Source organism: Dermacentor variabilis, chromosome 5 (assembly GCF_050947875.1).
Source record: "Dermacentor variabilis isolate Ectoservices chromosome 5, ASM5094787v1, whole genome shotgun sequence".
NCBI lineage: Eukaryota > Metazoa > Arthropoda > Arachnida > Ixodida > Ixodidae > Dermacentor > Dermacentor variabilis.
This window is the reverse complement of record NC_134572.1, coordinates 43,783,177-43,796,830: the sequence shown is the minus strand read 5'-3', so window position 1 is coordinate 43,796,830 and position 13,654 is coordinate 43,783,177. Positions and strand designations below refer to the sequence as shown.

General features: G+C 42.6%; 2 protein-coding genes across 2 annotated transcripts in view; one reads left to right on the top strand and one right to left on the bottom strand.

The window, feature by feature from the left end:
- LOC142582494 (isatin hydrolase-like) overlaps positions 1–13,654 on the bottom strand; it is a 69,108-nt gene that overhangs the window by 52,062 nt on the left and 3,392 nt on the right. The gene's annotated exons all lie outside the window — the stretch shown is intronic.
- Positions 3,664–13,654, top strand: part of LOC142582492 (sodium-coupled monocarboxylate transporter 1-like) — an 89,731-nt gene continuing 79,740 nt past the window's right edge. Inside the window, exon 1 of the mRNA XM_075692280.1 lies at positions 3,664–3,730. The gene's annotated coding sequence lies outside the window, so the exon portion shown is untranslated. The remainder of the gene's footprint in view (positions 3,731–13,654) is intronic.

Here is a 13,654-nt window from a genome sequence, read left to right as displayed (position 1 = left end):
CTTGGCTGCTATACTGCACGCACGGGCTGCCGGCTGACAGTGCCGCGGGAGGCGCTCCGTGCGTGGTCCGCGTACCACGCGGCCCATCTCGCGCGCCATGGAGGCAGCCCGCAAAACACCCTGCGACATTTTAACAAGTAGGGCTTCGCATCTCGGGTGCTCAACAGGAACTAGACCATGCCCGTGGGCGGGGCTGGGTTCGCAAACACTTCACCGAAGTGACAATACAAGCGATCTATACGGCCTTTCATGTTAACATAGGTGCATCATTTGTTTATTTGTTTGTTTGTTTGTTTGTTTGTTTGTTACATCATTGTAAAGTATGTAAGTAGTTCCCTTCCCCCTACTTGATTATCTCTCCCTGTATTTGGAAGGAGCCTTAGAATGTGAAATATTTCTTCACGTAGCTTATGAGAGCTTGTTTAGTGAAAATTTATTCGCTCAGCTAGATATTGTCGAGGACTGACTAGAAACTGCTCTCTTGCGTTAGCCACTTAGAATAAGTAATTGAAAGTTAATTAACATAGGTGTGTTAATTACGTGTATAACTGCACAGACTGTACTCCTTATCTAGAGGCTGGCCATGGGGATACTCACGTGGTGAAAATTACGTTATCGTCATTGATATTGTTCTTACATTAAAGTGTTAGTATTAGTGCAACTAAAAAAAAAAAAAGCCGGCAATAGTTTATTGCGACTCAGAAAACTCCAGCGTTGCTATAATTTGTGTTTCGGTTACATCGAAGCTGTATAGACAGTTAGCGCTTCCACATGCTTGTCAAACACATGCAATGCACTTAGCATCACGAAATATATCCCTTTCAACTTTTCTTTCCGGTAATTATGATTGGAAATTGTTTGCTTAATTTTCGATATTTATCGCCACCGCTTCGCTTAGTGTCAAAAGCTGGAGTACGGCACTGGCTCCCAAGATAGAGGGGTCAAGGTACAAGGCAATATGAACTATTGTTTATGTGGCACGGCCATTAAAACACGCGCGCAAAAGCGGTATATACGTCGACAGTCACTGTACAAACAAAACAATCGCAATAGATTTTGTCGCTTGCTGGGAGGGCCAGTGGGCACTCGCACGGCCCACGCCGCCCGTTTTCCTGTTCGAAAACTCCGGGCACTGCCCATTGTCTTCGACACCAAGCTGTCACTGTCGAGCCCATCTGCGCCCCGTTGACCTCGAGAAGTGTACACACGAGTCATCTCGTGCGCGTTGTGTCGGTTACATCGTCATTTCAAGGAGGTCGGTGGCATGCATTCAAGGCTACCTTGCTCGCGTTCTATGTAGACTCCCATTGATTGTTCTCGCGGGGGCGTTCGCTACAGAGCTGGGAAAAACGATAAGAGAGGCTATAGGTGCCGAGCCTAGTCACCCGAAACCGGCCAGCTCCAAGCACTGCCTACGTCGAAACCAGGACGAGCGGTTCAAGTCGAGCGCTTAGCGAATGACCTCGCGTTCGCTTTTCACGATCCCAAGAGTTTGCCTTTTAGACAAATGCCCGTAAGGTACTAATAAATAAGTTAATTCATAAATGTTCATTAATTACTATTCTGAAGCTCACGTAATTAGCGGCAAAGTATCTCCGCCTCGCCGAGGAACTAGTCTGCAATGACGCCACGTTTGCTGCGCACATTACTTCTTTTATAACAAATCTGTATGGTAAAAAAAAAAAAAGGAAACCCTGTATATGCGCCGCAAGAAACTGTATGACTATTTGTCTGTGAGCCGCAGCTAGATGGTGATACTTAACAGGAGGTGAGTGGTGATTTTATTATTTATTTATTTTCTCTATGCACGTAGATTTTAATTGATTTCGAATATAATAAGCAAATGCACGTGAATAATGTGGCGCAAACATTCATAATGCTAGACAAGGAGTATTCATTAAAACATTCTGATATCGGCGCATCAGGCAACGAGGCCGTTGACAGTCTGTGTTCTGGCGCTCAAGGCACTGTAGCTTCTGTCAATTCGAAGAAGGCTACCCAAGGCGCGAAAGGAGACACGAAGAAAGCCACAGGTTCCCTGTAGTCTCCACCGGGTCAACCTCGTGTGATTGAGGGACTTGAAAGAACTGATGCGGCTCTCCTACATTGCATTCGTACAGGGTAAGCGCAAACTCCAGCTGGCTGTGCAAGACAAGAGTGGGCCCATCATTATTGTGTGTGTGCATTGTCAAGCTCTTGGTGGCGTTGAACATTACGTACTAAAGTGTCCTGAATTTCAAGCCGCACGTAAGATATTAATAGATGAACTCAAGCGCAAGACGACACCACACCCAAACGCAAGCGATATTCCGTTGCCGCAAAGACATTCGATATTTAGCAGAGAGGTGCTTCAGCTCTTCCTAAAGTTCCTCCGTGATACAAGGTTGCATAGTAAATGGTGAGCCGTGTGGGCCTGGAAAACGCGCAACATATTCGGCTCCGCGTCCACTTGTTTTAAAACGAAATCTTTACTGGCCGCGAACTTGCGATTTCGCTGTGGCCGTGCTCCGAGGAGGCACATGACGTCACACTGCGTTCCTCTTCGCACCGCGTTCCTCGTTGTTGCGTTCGCCTCCGCTCGCTTCGCCAGCTGCGTCGCATGCCTGATAACATGTCGGAGGATTGAAAAGGAGAGCTCGCGTGCGCCGCAACCGCAGTTGAGGCGACAGTATGGACGGCGACAATTTTGATAAGCAGGAGGAGGCCTGGAATCGACATCGGAACGAGATGAAGAAGAAACGAATCGCCCAGTAAACAGATGAACAGTGCGCCGAACGACTGGCTAAGCGCCGAAACATAGCTAGACAACCAGACTAACCTGGACTTACAATCAAGATTAACCAAGGCTAACCATGACCAAGGCTAAGCCTTAGCTTTCGCTACGTATATCCTGGCATAGCCGAGCTAAGCCACTGTCAATTTTTTGATACCTGGTGGTGTTGTTAGCTGGAGTGCTAAGTGTACGTTTCAGAACGCATTGCGCTTGATAGACGGCGTTCAGGTAACGCAGGCAACTTTTGCAAGGCTACGCCCGCCTGCAACAAGCAACGCCTCTTCTCCTCCTCCTCGAAGCATTGGCGGCATTGCAATCCAAGAAAGGGTTTCGAAGCACCCAAATAATCACACCACTTTGTAGGACACTGCAATTCTGTCCCATACGTAACGACAGCCGACGATTCACGTCGATAGCATGTCACTCATAATGTGCACATGCTTAAAAGGACTGAGAGGGCCTCCGAAAACTAACCCGCGTAACTTAACGCGAGTCTCAAAGGACACTGGTCCCATTTAAGGTCTCCGAAGTAGAGCGTCAGGCGACGCACCTCATCTCGGAGGTCATGTTACATTTATATGTGGTTCTGTCTTCTACTGTAAGGTAGCGCCACATGGCTAAAGCTGGCGCAAATGTGGCGCGCAGCTGCGAACAGCTGATTTCAGCCGCAGCATCCTCATGACAAAAGAGGAGGAGGGAAAAAAAAGCGAAGGGTGAGAATTAAATGAGGCGTCAACAATGAAAGAGAAATCAGAGAGAGAGAATAAAGGCATCTAGAGGAAGGATGTTAAATGACGATCGGCCGGCAAACTAAGTTTGTACGAGAGTATACTCTTGAAGGCCAAGGACACTCACCGAAGCACAACTAAGCTTTGAAGCACCCGGGGGCGGCGGAGGAGGGCTCATCGCGCGGTCGGTTGTTCGAGGAGGACACACGGAAATCATCGCCAGAGAAGCGTGAGTTGTCTCTTCAGTAAAGCGAGTAACTCGTGAGCGCAACGAGTAATGGCGCGTGAACTAAACGCACGGAATGCGCGCGTAATCGCTTACCGCGGCTATGTCGCTATAGCTTTTGAAAGCACGTTGAGGACAGGAAAACGAAGAAACATCGACCGCAAGAGAGGACTGATGACAGATCATGTCACTGCGTTTAATGTATGATTCTATAGCCAACGTTTGTTTTTGTTTCTTTAGACAGGTCGGAAGTCGATAACGAAATAAAACGAATAACCAAGGGTGCCTAAGAAGTACGAGCTATCAGTAATCATCTCAGATACAAGTGCTTGACAGCAAGGTGCACGATCCTGTGATCCACCCAATGCAGACCGCGCCCTCGCCTATGTTGCTAATTTGCGCGGATGAAAACTAATATAGAATAGACTTGAATTTATTGACAGGAAAGACAGAGAGGGCTACCTGGGCTAGTGTGCTCTAGCCTGCTACTCTGCAATGGGGACGAGGGAAGCGGATGAAAAAAAAATTAGTAAAAGGGAGATGTAAAAAAGAGACAAACGCAAGGGAAAGATATGGAGGTTATTGTAGTTACGGACATAACTAAATGTCGTTGAGGTCATCAAAAGGATTAACAATGACAAACCCGTCGAAAAGCAACGTTTTCGTGGAAGAGACAGAAATAACGACAATGAAAAGATTGTTTCATCTCACTCACATATCTAAAATTGTATTTATTTATATTTGTATAGAAAAAGAGAAGTGAACCTAGATGTTCCTTTTTGGACGAAGCCTGTACTCGGCAAATACGCTGGCTTTACAATACCGGCGAACTACTGTGCGTCATACTTGGATTAACAAAATTCTTGTTTTGCTTTTACTGCACGGCAGGTTGGAAAAGCTACAAAGGCAACTCAGTGTCCTGTACTCGCTTTTGTACATTCCTTTTAGTGTGCAGAACCTCTTGAGCTTTCACTGTATTCAGTGTTTTTCAGTGCCTCCAGAGCTTTTATTTGTTTGCCCTGAGACGAGAAGTTACTAGCGCCACTACAGTGGTTAAACTCTCCTTTAAATTCATGAAAAGAGAAATGGCAACTCAGAAGTATTCTCCTTTGCACTTCGGCCATACCGAATGAAAGAAAAAAGTATAAGGGCCTCATTATGACAGTTTTAAAAAGATTCCATTTCCAATTTCAAACTACCGCAAATTTTGTCTGACGACGTGATCCTGTAAGATGAGTTTTCTGCACGTAGGGAACATAGTATCACGTGTAATTAAGATGTTTCTGAACTGAAGATTAGCTTCGACGTTTTATTCAATTTTTAGGTTCCAGTGGGCGCTTGAAAATTACCGATCTGTTTCCCCGGACAGGACCCGATTCTACGCTCGCAGGAGATGAGAATGGTGAATGTTCACTCGTGGAACACAGGAACATTTTCACACTTAGGGTGTTTCAAGGGCCGGTTGTTTACAGTGACCAACCCAGACCGCACCGGAGGCCGCAGGGACCTTGGCCGCGCTCGACGCTCTGCCCGCGTTCCTCGACGTCCCGAGAATGTCCATGGAAGCAAATTGTGACGCACAGTGCGACATTCATTCAGAGAGCGAGCCTGCACGTTGTCAAACGGCTGCACGTACGCAGCGCGTGCCAAACGCCCTCGGCAACACTGGAACACGAGTTGCCTCGCTGTAGATACTTTGAGTAGTGTATGGCCACCGTATTGCATACAGTGTGAGTAACAGCATGCCTGTGGGTTGAGAGGACGTTAGATCAGGCTTTTCGAGGTCGGCGTCGTGCAAGTGCAGGGAAAAAGAGACGGGCGCCACTGAGGAGCGTGCTTAAAGGAGAAGCACGCTTGTAAGGGAAATATTTCGTTAGGAGAAAAGCGCTTCAAAGGAATAGGTAGCATACGTAGTCGGGATTTTGGTTCGCAGGAGTTTCCTCAGCCATCTCTTAATTTCGGAACGTGTTTGGAGGCTGCTCGTAAATTTTCTTTTCTTTCGATCTTTCGTAGGTGGGTGTTTTCGCAACAAGTTGATTTTGGCGAGTTGGTTCATCTTGAATGTAACTTGAAGCAGCGCGAATGGCATCTCGTACTTGTAGTGCCCCTGTGCGCATGCCTGTCGATAATGATGGTTCTTGTTGTGTTTTCCACAGGCCATAAAATGGCTGGTGCTTTCTCGAATAGACTTCAGTTGGCAGTCAGCCCTCGTCCTGACGTGTTTGTTTTCCTGTACCTGTCCTCGTCCCTTCGTGCTGCTTCAAATTATATTCGGGGCGTTTTCATAGCCAGTAACAAACTTTCAGTGAATTTCAGAGACCCCTCGCATCGCTGATCCTCTGTGTCCACAGTACATCCCTATCACCGGCTTTCCACGCGATCACCTGAATCAAACAGGCTTATTCCTGCTGTCAGTCTCTTACAATGTTCCCAGGCAAACTTTAACAATACTCATTTCCTTTGATCAGCACAGCGTAAATAAAGCAATGATGCAAAATTACTTATTCCGTGGTATACGCCGACCTTGTTCCCGTGCAACAAGCGTACATCATTCTCGTGCTCACGTGCGAGTCGCGGTCGCCAGGGGCTCGAGGTGCCCGGTGTATACAGGCCTGACTATACAGGCCTGACTATACAGGCCTGACTATACAGGCCTGACTATACAGGCCTGACAATACAGGCCTGACCACCTCGTCGCCGTCGAGGTTGCCAACTATGCCGCACGACTGGACCGACTTGTACTACACTGAAACAGAACTTATTGCCTGATATAGCTTTAACCTTGAAGCATTTGCGCGTCTTCAATTCTGTTCTGTTATTAAGGCGAAAGCCTTAGGTGGCTCGTGGGTCGAAAAATTGACCGTCCGGTGTCATGGCACCAAAATTCAATGGCACCGAAATCGGTGGTGCCACCAATGATGGTCGAACCCACGACTTTGGTTTTCGTTAAGGCAATGTTAATTAAGACACAGTTAATTAATATAGCGTTAATGAAAGCACTGCAACCTACGACTTTTGGTAGTAGTCGAACCCAGGAGCTTTGGTGTGAATTATAGAGCAAATTTAATTAAGACACGTTTAATTAAGGTACAGTTAATTAAGTCCAAACCATGACCTTTGGCGGGAGAAAACAAGTAATAGGGTGCAACAACGCATTGGAAAGAGAATGCCAAGTAATTTAATGAATGTCTCGTGAGCGCGAAGGCTTTCGCCTCACGAACAATTCATTTTCGTCGCAGGTTTTACGGCGGATATCTCAAAACCAATGTTATCATTTTTAATTCAAAGTGCACATGCTATGCAAACTCACCGGCTAGAATTAATAAATCGTTACACGTGCCGTAGATTAATTCGTTCAAATTTAATTATTTAAGAATTCCAAATTAGCCGATTACGCACCCGATGTATTGCGCAAGTAATGTCTGCCTCTTCGAACAAATACAGTTCAAAGACTATAATTGTGCAATCTCATTATCGAAAAAGAAAAAAAAAAACTGCTCCATATTCACTTATATCACATGGGGGTCCCACATACGTCATATGATATATGGGAAACATACCTAATTATTTTGCCGTCAAACAAATTTGTAACTTCGCACACTAATCCTTTTCAACAAAATGTTGCGTTATGAACGCAACAATTCGCAACAATCTTGCATTTGTACAGAGACGTTTCCCCTGCATGCATGCGTTCATAAATATACGAGTGGTTGGAAAATTAAGACCGATAAAGCTTAATGAATACATCGACAAGAACGTCTGAAGCAACAAGCAAGACGGTCAGAGAAATCCGTGTACTGACCTCTATCATTAACACACACTGAGCGATCGCACCGCCAGATTTCCGTCTATTAATTTTACTGGGAAGCTTTATGTCTGTAAACGCCGTGAAGCGTCCTATTAAGACGATTAATATGCAGTTGCGCCGTAGAAAGCGCGATTACGCTCTAGTCGCCCGAAAGCTAATGAACAGGTCACGGGAACATAGAGAAAATTGAAAATGCACATGAACAAGCCACAACATGCTCACAAGAGATTCATCAAGTCACTTTCTATGAGTCTGCTTCGCAGAGCCTCCAGAGCTAATATCTGTTTGCTGGGGCACGGCTAGGTCCAAGAAATTCTAGCACCGAGGAAGGGCTGCTATCTAACTTGTTAAGACGACTGCGAAAGACCTCTTGCTGCTGGTCACACTGTGGCCACGAATGAAACAGTGTTCAACCGAAGCGTAGGCGTATAACCTTTTTTTCTTTTTTCTTTTTTTTTCTACGTGATCGACGAACTTGCTTAGTTAGTGTTGTGTAATTTTGTTCTACCGAGTGTTTTGCTTGAATGAAAAAAAATGCCGGTAGCATTTATCACTAATCTAATTATTGAACTGGAATACTCGAAGCGGTATACGTTACTTACACTGGAAATCAATACGCATAATTTACGAATTATTGAAATTTTACTCAGTACCTTTTCAACCAATTACTTTAGCGCATCTATTACAAAACACGAATTGATGTCAGTGATTTCACATAGCATATATACTTGGAAGGAATCTTGAAATTAGCACAAGTGTTGGGATAGGCGCAGTCAAACTTGCCGTAAAAATACACCGTTGTTCCACTTACTTTTTTAGTGAAACGCTTTTTTTGTGCATTAAAGCTCGAAAGTTACTGAGACGCCAATGCATTTAATCGGAAACTTTGGGAATGCATATCTAGATACTGGTGCTATCCATAGAATTCTTTCCGAATGGGTGTAACACTAAAGGCCATCGGCTACAATATGTAAATCACAATATGTGGCATAATACGAGTATTTTTAAAGTTAATTAGCAAACATTTGACATTTGCTAATTTGAATTATTCCATTTCATTTTTTGTGACAATAATGGATGTATCTGTGAGTAATATAGCGCAAGGGAGCAGAGTTGTGCTACATGTCAGAGCTGATTTTTAAATGTTGCGTTAACGATAAAATAAGGCACTCTCTATACTATTGACAGAGTTTTTTATATGTACTGTCTCTTTTATCCTATCTATATTCTAATATGGATAGTATATTTATCTATATCCTAACCGGCGCTCTCTAAGGCCAAACTTTCCATATTTCACATATACTAAAGAAGAAAAAAAGCCTATAGAGACATTGCCGTTGCTTTTCTGCCATCATCAACCAACTAACCTCCCAGTACATTCTGACTGAAAGGACTGCGGCGGGGGGCACGGCCGACATGTGTAACGTAGTTACCGTATACGCATGCTACCAAAGGTAGCATCTTGCAATAACTGTATCTAACGTATCGCCGCACCAGTGTCACACGTATATGCTTTGGCACCGACTGGTTGCCTCTTGTTACGGTGAAGTGAAGCATCATACTACGCTTGTCGGCAGCTGATTATTCTGCAAAGGTACACTTTCTGTGCAAGCGTTACTTAAGTATAGCTGCGATAAGGAAATAAAACTCGTCGTATGCGTCTAGTTTCGACCGGTGCCGGCATGTAAAAACGAACCGTGTACGTGTCCATGGAATGCCTGCTACTGTTTCTTATATGGACGTCTTGCGGTGAGCAGGCGAGAAAATGCAACACGACACGAGACAACCTACACTGTGTTGGAGTCTCACATAACAATGTAAAAGCCGATGCAACCACGGCGTCAGCACCTGTGGCGGCTTTGGGAAACTCAAATACAGTAAAAAAGAAAGGGGGGGGGGGCAGACAGCGCGCAGTTTGAGAAGGAAGACTCCGGTATAACGGCAGGCCCAGCTTCCCCGCTTTCAAGTGCAGATGCAACTGATTTCTTGCACGCGCGACATGTTTTCGGCCGTGTTCGAGAGGTATAGACAGCGGCCACTGGTGTTTAGTTAACAGTACTCGAAATTAGGGAAGTTGCACTATAGGGAATCTCTGAAACAAAAGCCACCACATCGTAAGAAGCGCCATTAGAGCATCTCACATACTTAATATGTAAGATACTAATACGATCTGTTTATTACGCTGCGGACTTGAAGAGTCGCTTAAATTGCGCCACTAATTGCGCAAATATATTTACAATATCGTTAAATTTGTGAGCTCTGCACACGCATAGTTGAAAGAGAGGCTTTCACTAACCAAAGCCGACGCTTCCCTAAAGACGCCGTCTGCTCTGTTTTATTATACATGAGTTGCTGTCGATGAGGCAAAGAGTACCCGACTACACCGCTTCTCTGCGTTATAACGCAAAAATAATAATAACATTTATATAATAATAACAGTTATAACGGTTATGTATAACCGTTATTAATAATAACAGTTATTTATATAATAATAACAGTTCGGATTTTATCGTAATTTGAAATTAAGAACATTGTCCTTGGTATCTATATTGATTTTACTAAAGCATTTGATTGCATCCTTCCCTCTGTTCTACTTGATAAGCTCGCAAAACCTACGGTATTCGAGGGCACTGTATATGGTTTTCATTTTTTTATGCATGCTGTAATGCTCAGTGAAACTTGGTGCAGAGATGCTCGTGACATGCCTAAGTTTAGACCTTATCAATCGTTTTGCGTGAACCGAACAAACCGCCGCGGCGGCGTTATTTTGCTATTGTTGAAAGAGCACATAAGTTGCGAATGTGTTTTGTGTTTTACGAAAATTTCGAAATGGTAACAGTTCGTGCGAATGTGTTGATATTTTCTGTTTGCTACAGGCCTCCCCCAAATGGAAATCTTCTTCAGTTCCTTTCTCTTTATGAACACCTGCTGTCTTTTACTGCAGAAAATAGCAATTACTTGGTGCCCGCTGGTGATTTTAATATCGACATGCTGACCACTTCTGTACCGCAGAAGGCTATGTTAAATATTTCAACTTCAAATGGTTATAAAAATTCAATCCGTACGCCAACAAAGATTACAAACGAAAGTGAAATATTGTTGGACTTGTTCATTACAAATGCTGACACTGAAAATGCTACTGCTGGGCTGATGTCCCACGATCTTAGTGATCACTTTCCAATATTTTTCTTATTAAGAAAACACAACTTTAGAAAGGACAGGAAGCATGAGTATATACTTTTGCAGAGTATTACTCAAGCACGTCTAGATAGCCTCAGAAACGAACTACTACGCTGTGACCTTAAACAAATTTTAGAGATTGAAAAAAACGTTGAAATCGTTGAAAACGTTGAAATCGCGTATGGAAAGCTTATTGATGAAGTTTCTTGAATATATAAGAGCCATTTTCCTGAAAAAAAAAACTCAGGCTTGGTAAAAAAGTACGGAAGCCGTGGACAAACCCCGAATTGCTAAAACGAATTCATTATAGAAATGCGCTCTATCACAAGTTCGTCAAGACTAAGCATCCAAGCATATTAAAGGAACACAAGTTATATAGAAATAAGCTAAATAAGGAACTAAAATTGAATAGGAAGTGCTATATTCATGCACAATTTGAGGGTTGTTTGAAAAAACCTGATATCTTATGGAAAAAGCTAAATGATGTGTTAAATCGTCGAAAGTCAGCTCCGCGAATACAAACTCTATTAGTTGGTGGAAACGAAAGATCGGGAAGTGTTCTTGCAAATGTTTTTAGGATTACCTTGTAATCTGTTCTAGTTGTAGTGCGTCGTCTAATATTAGTGAATTTATGCCAACAGAAATTCATCTTCACTCTTTCTTGACCCCTTTACGGACCATGAGGTGACATGAGTTTTCCTTTCCCTACAAAATAGCTGACGTTGCGATGCAGAAGGCATGCAGGTTCGCCCCATCAAGTACGTGCTTGATATCATTTCCCCGTACATTAGCTATATAGTTAATATGTCTTTGTGCAAACATGTCTTTGTGCAAAAAAAAAACGGATGTAAATAGCCAGAGTTTCGGTATTGTTCAACAAAGGTGACGTTAATGAAATTAAAAATTACAGACCCATTTCTATATTACCTCTTTTTTCGAAGGGGCTAGAAAAACTAGTACTAATGCAGGTTTCAAATAGTTTTGACAAGCACAGCCTTACTTCTCCAGCCCAGTTTGGATTTAGGAAACAACGGTCTACGGAATTACCGCTGCTCCATCAAAAGGAATTTATGTTATCACAATTTGAAATTAAAGACATTGTCCTTGGTATTTATATTAATTTTATTAAAGCATTTGATTGCATCCTTCTACTTAATAAGCTTGAAACCTACGGTATTCGAAGGCACTGTGTAAGCCTTATAAAATCTTATCTTGATAAGCGCTATCAATATGTTCAAATAAATAATAGCCGCTCAAATTTAAAACATATGACCAGAGGCGTTCCTCAGTGCAGTATTCTTGGCCCGTTCCTGTTTATTTTATATATAGATGACCTAGTAATATCTATAAAAATGCGAAATACGTAATGCACGCAGACGATGCCAGTATATATTCTTCATCACCTGACTCTAGTAGCCTTCAGAATAAAGCTAACACTGCTCTGAAAATTCTTCATGTATGGTAAAAATTATATTATGGGGTTTTACGTGCCAAAACCACTTTCTGATTATGAGGCACGCTGTAGTAGAGGACTGCGGAAATTTCAACCACCTTTAACATGCACCTAAATCTAAGTACACGGGTGTTTTAGCCCCCATCGAAATGCGGCCGCCGTGGCCGGGTTTCGATCCCACGACCTCGTGCTCAGCAGCCCAACACCATAGCCACTGAGCAATCATGGCGGGTTTTCTTGTATGGTCAAAACAAAACTGTCGACAAATCACTATAAACAAGACAAAAGCAGTAATCTTTAGGCCCAAATCTAAGCAAATAATCAGTTCCATCTACCTTGTTTATGACGATGAACACATAAAAATTCTAGATAGTTTTAAAATACTTGGAGCTATTTTCACACAAAATATGCACATGCACATAGAATCGATATTGACCAATTATCTCGTGTAGTTGGCCTGATGGTGCGGCTGAGACCTCTTTTACCTTACAGAATCAAGGTTATTGTTTATAACACCCTATTTTTTATACACTTTATTACAGTCTGCTCGTGTGGGGTACCCCACTACGTACGAGTCTAGAGAAGATACATATACTTCAGAAAAAATTTGTGCGAGCCCTGTTTAACTTACCTTACAATGCCCACACATCAGACTTATTTCCGAAAGCAAATATAATACCCGTGTTTAACCTTTATAATTACACGTTAAGTCAAGCTTTCAAACGGGAGGTAAAAGAGAACTTAAAGTTTCTTCATGAGTTATCTAATCTCACCAGAAACACACATTCTTACCTCACAAGGTGTACGGAATAGTGGAAGGTGGTCACTACGCGAGCCAATTATTCTACACAAGAGATATCATACATACTGCCAACACATTTAAATTGGTTTCAGAAATCAAGTCTTGATATTTATACATCTGAAATACGAGCTTTACGTAAACATTTTGTCACTCATTCTTTCTTAAATAATTGAAGAGCGTTTTTCAGATAACTTATGTTCTTGCGTTTATTCTTTATTTCTTTTTTGCATTTTCACTCACTCAATTGCTGTCAATTGTAGTTAATATATATATATATATATATATATATATATATATATATATCCTGTTCAATCGCTATTTGCCTTGTAAAGGACGCTACGGGCTCCAGTGACAGTCGCTTGCTTCTAAAGCGACTTTTACCCGTAGTCTCCTCCATCACTGATGGAAATAAAAGTTATTATTACTATAATAAAAAAGATCGTAATATTAAAACAAATAAGAGACCGAAAAAATAACAATAAACAAGAAGCTAATAAAAACAAGAACGTCACAACGGAGAGTTCACTTGCGGTCTGTCGGTGCCGCTAACCGAATACAGGGGGTGATAATTTTTAAGTTCTACGTACTTTTAAAAATTACCAACGGCAGATATAGCATAGTTTCAATGCTTGAGCTGAATTACTCAAAGACGCGGACATTACTTGTACAAGAAATCAAAACACA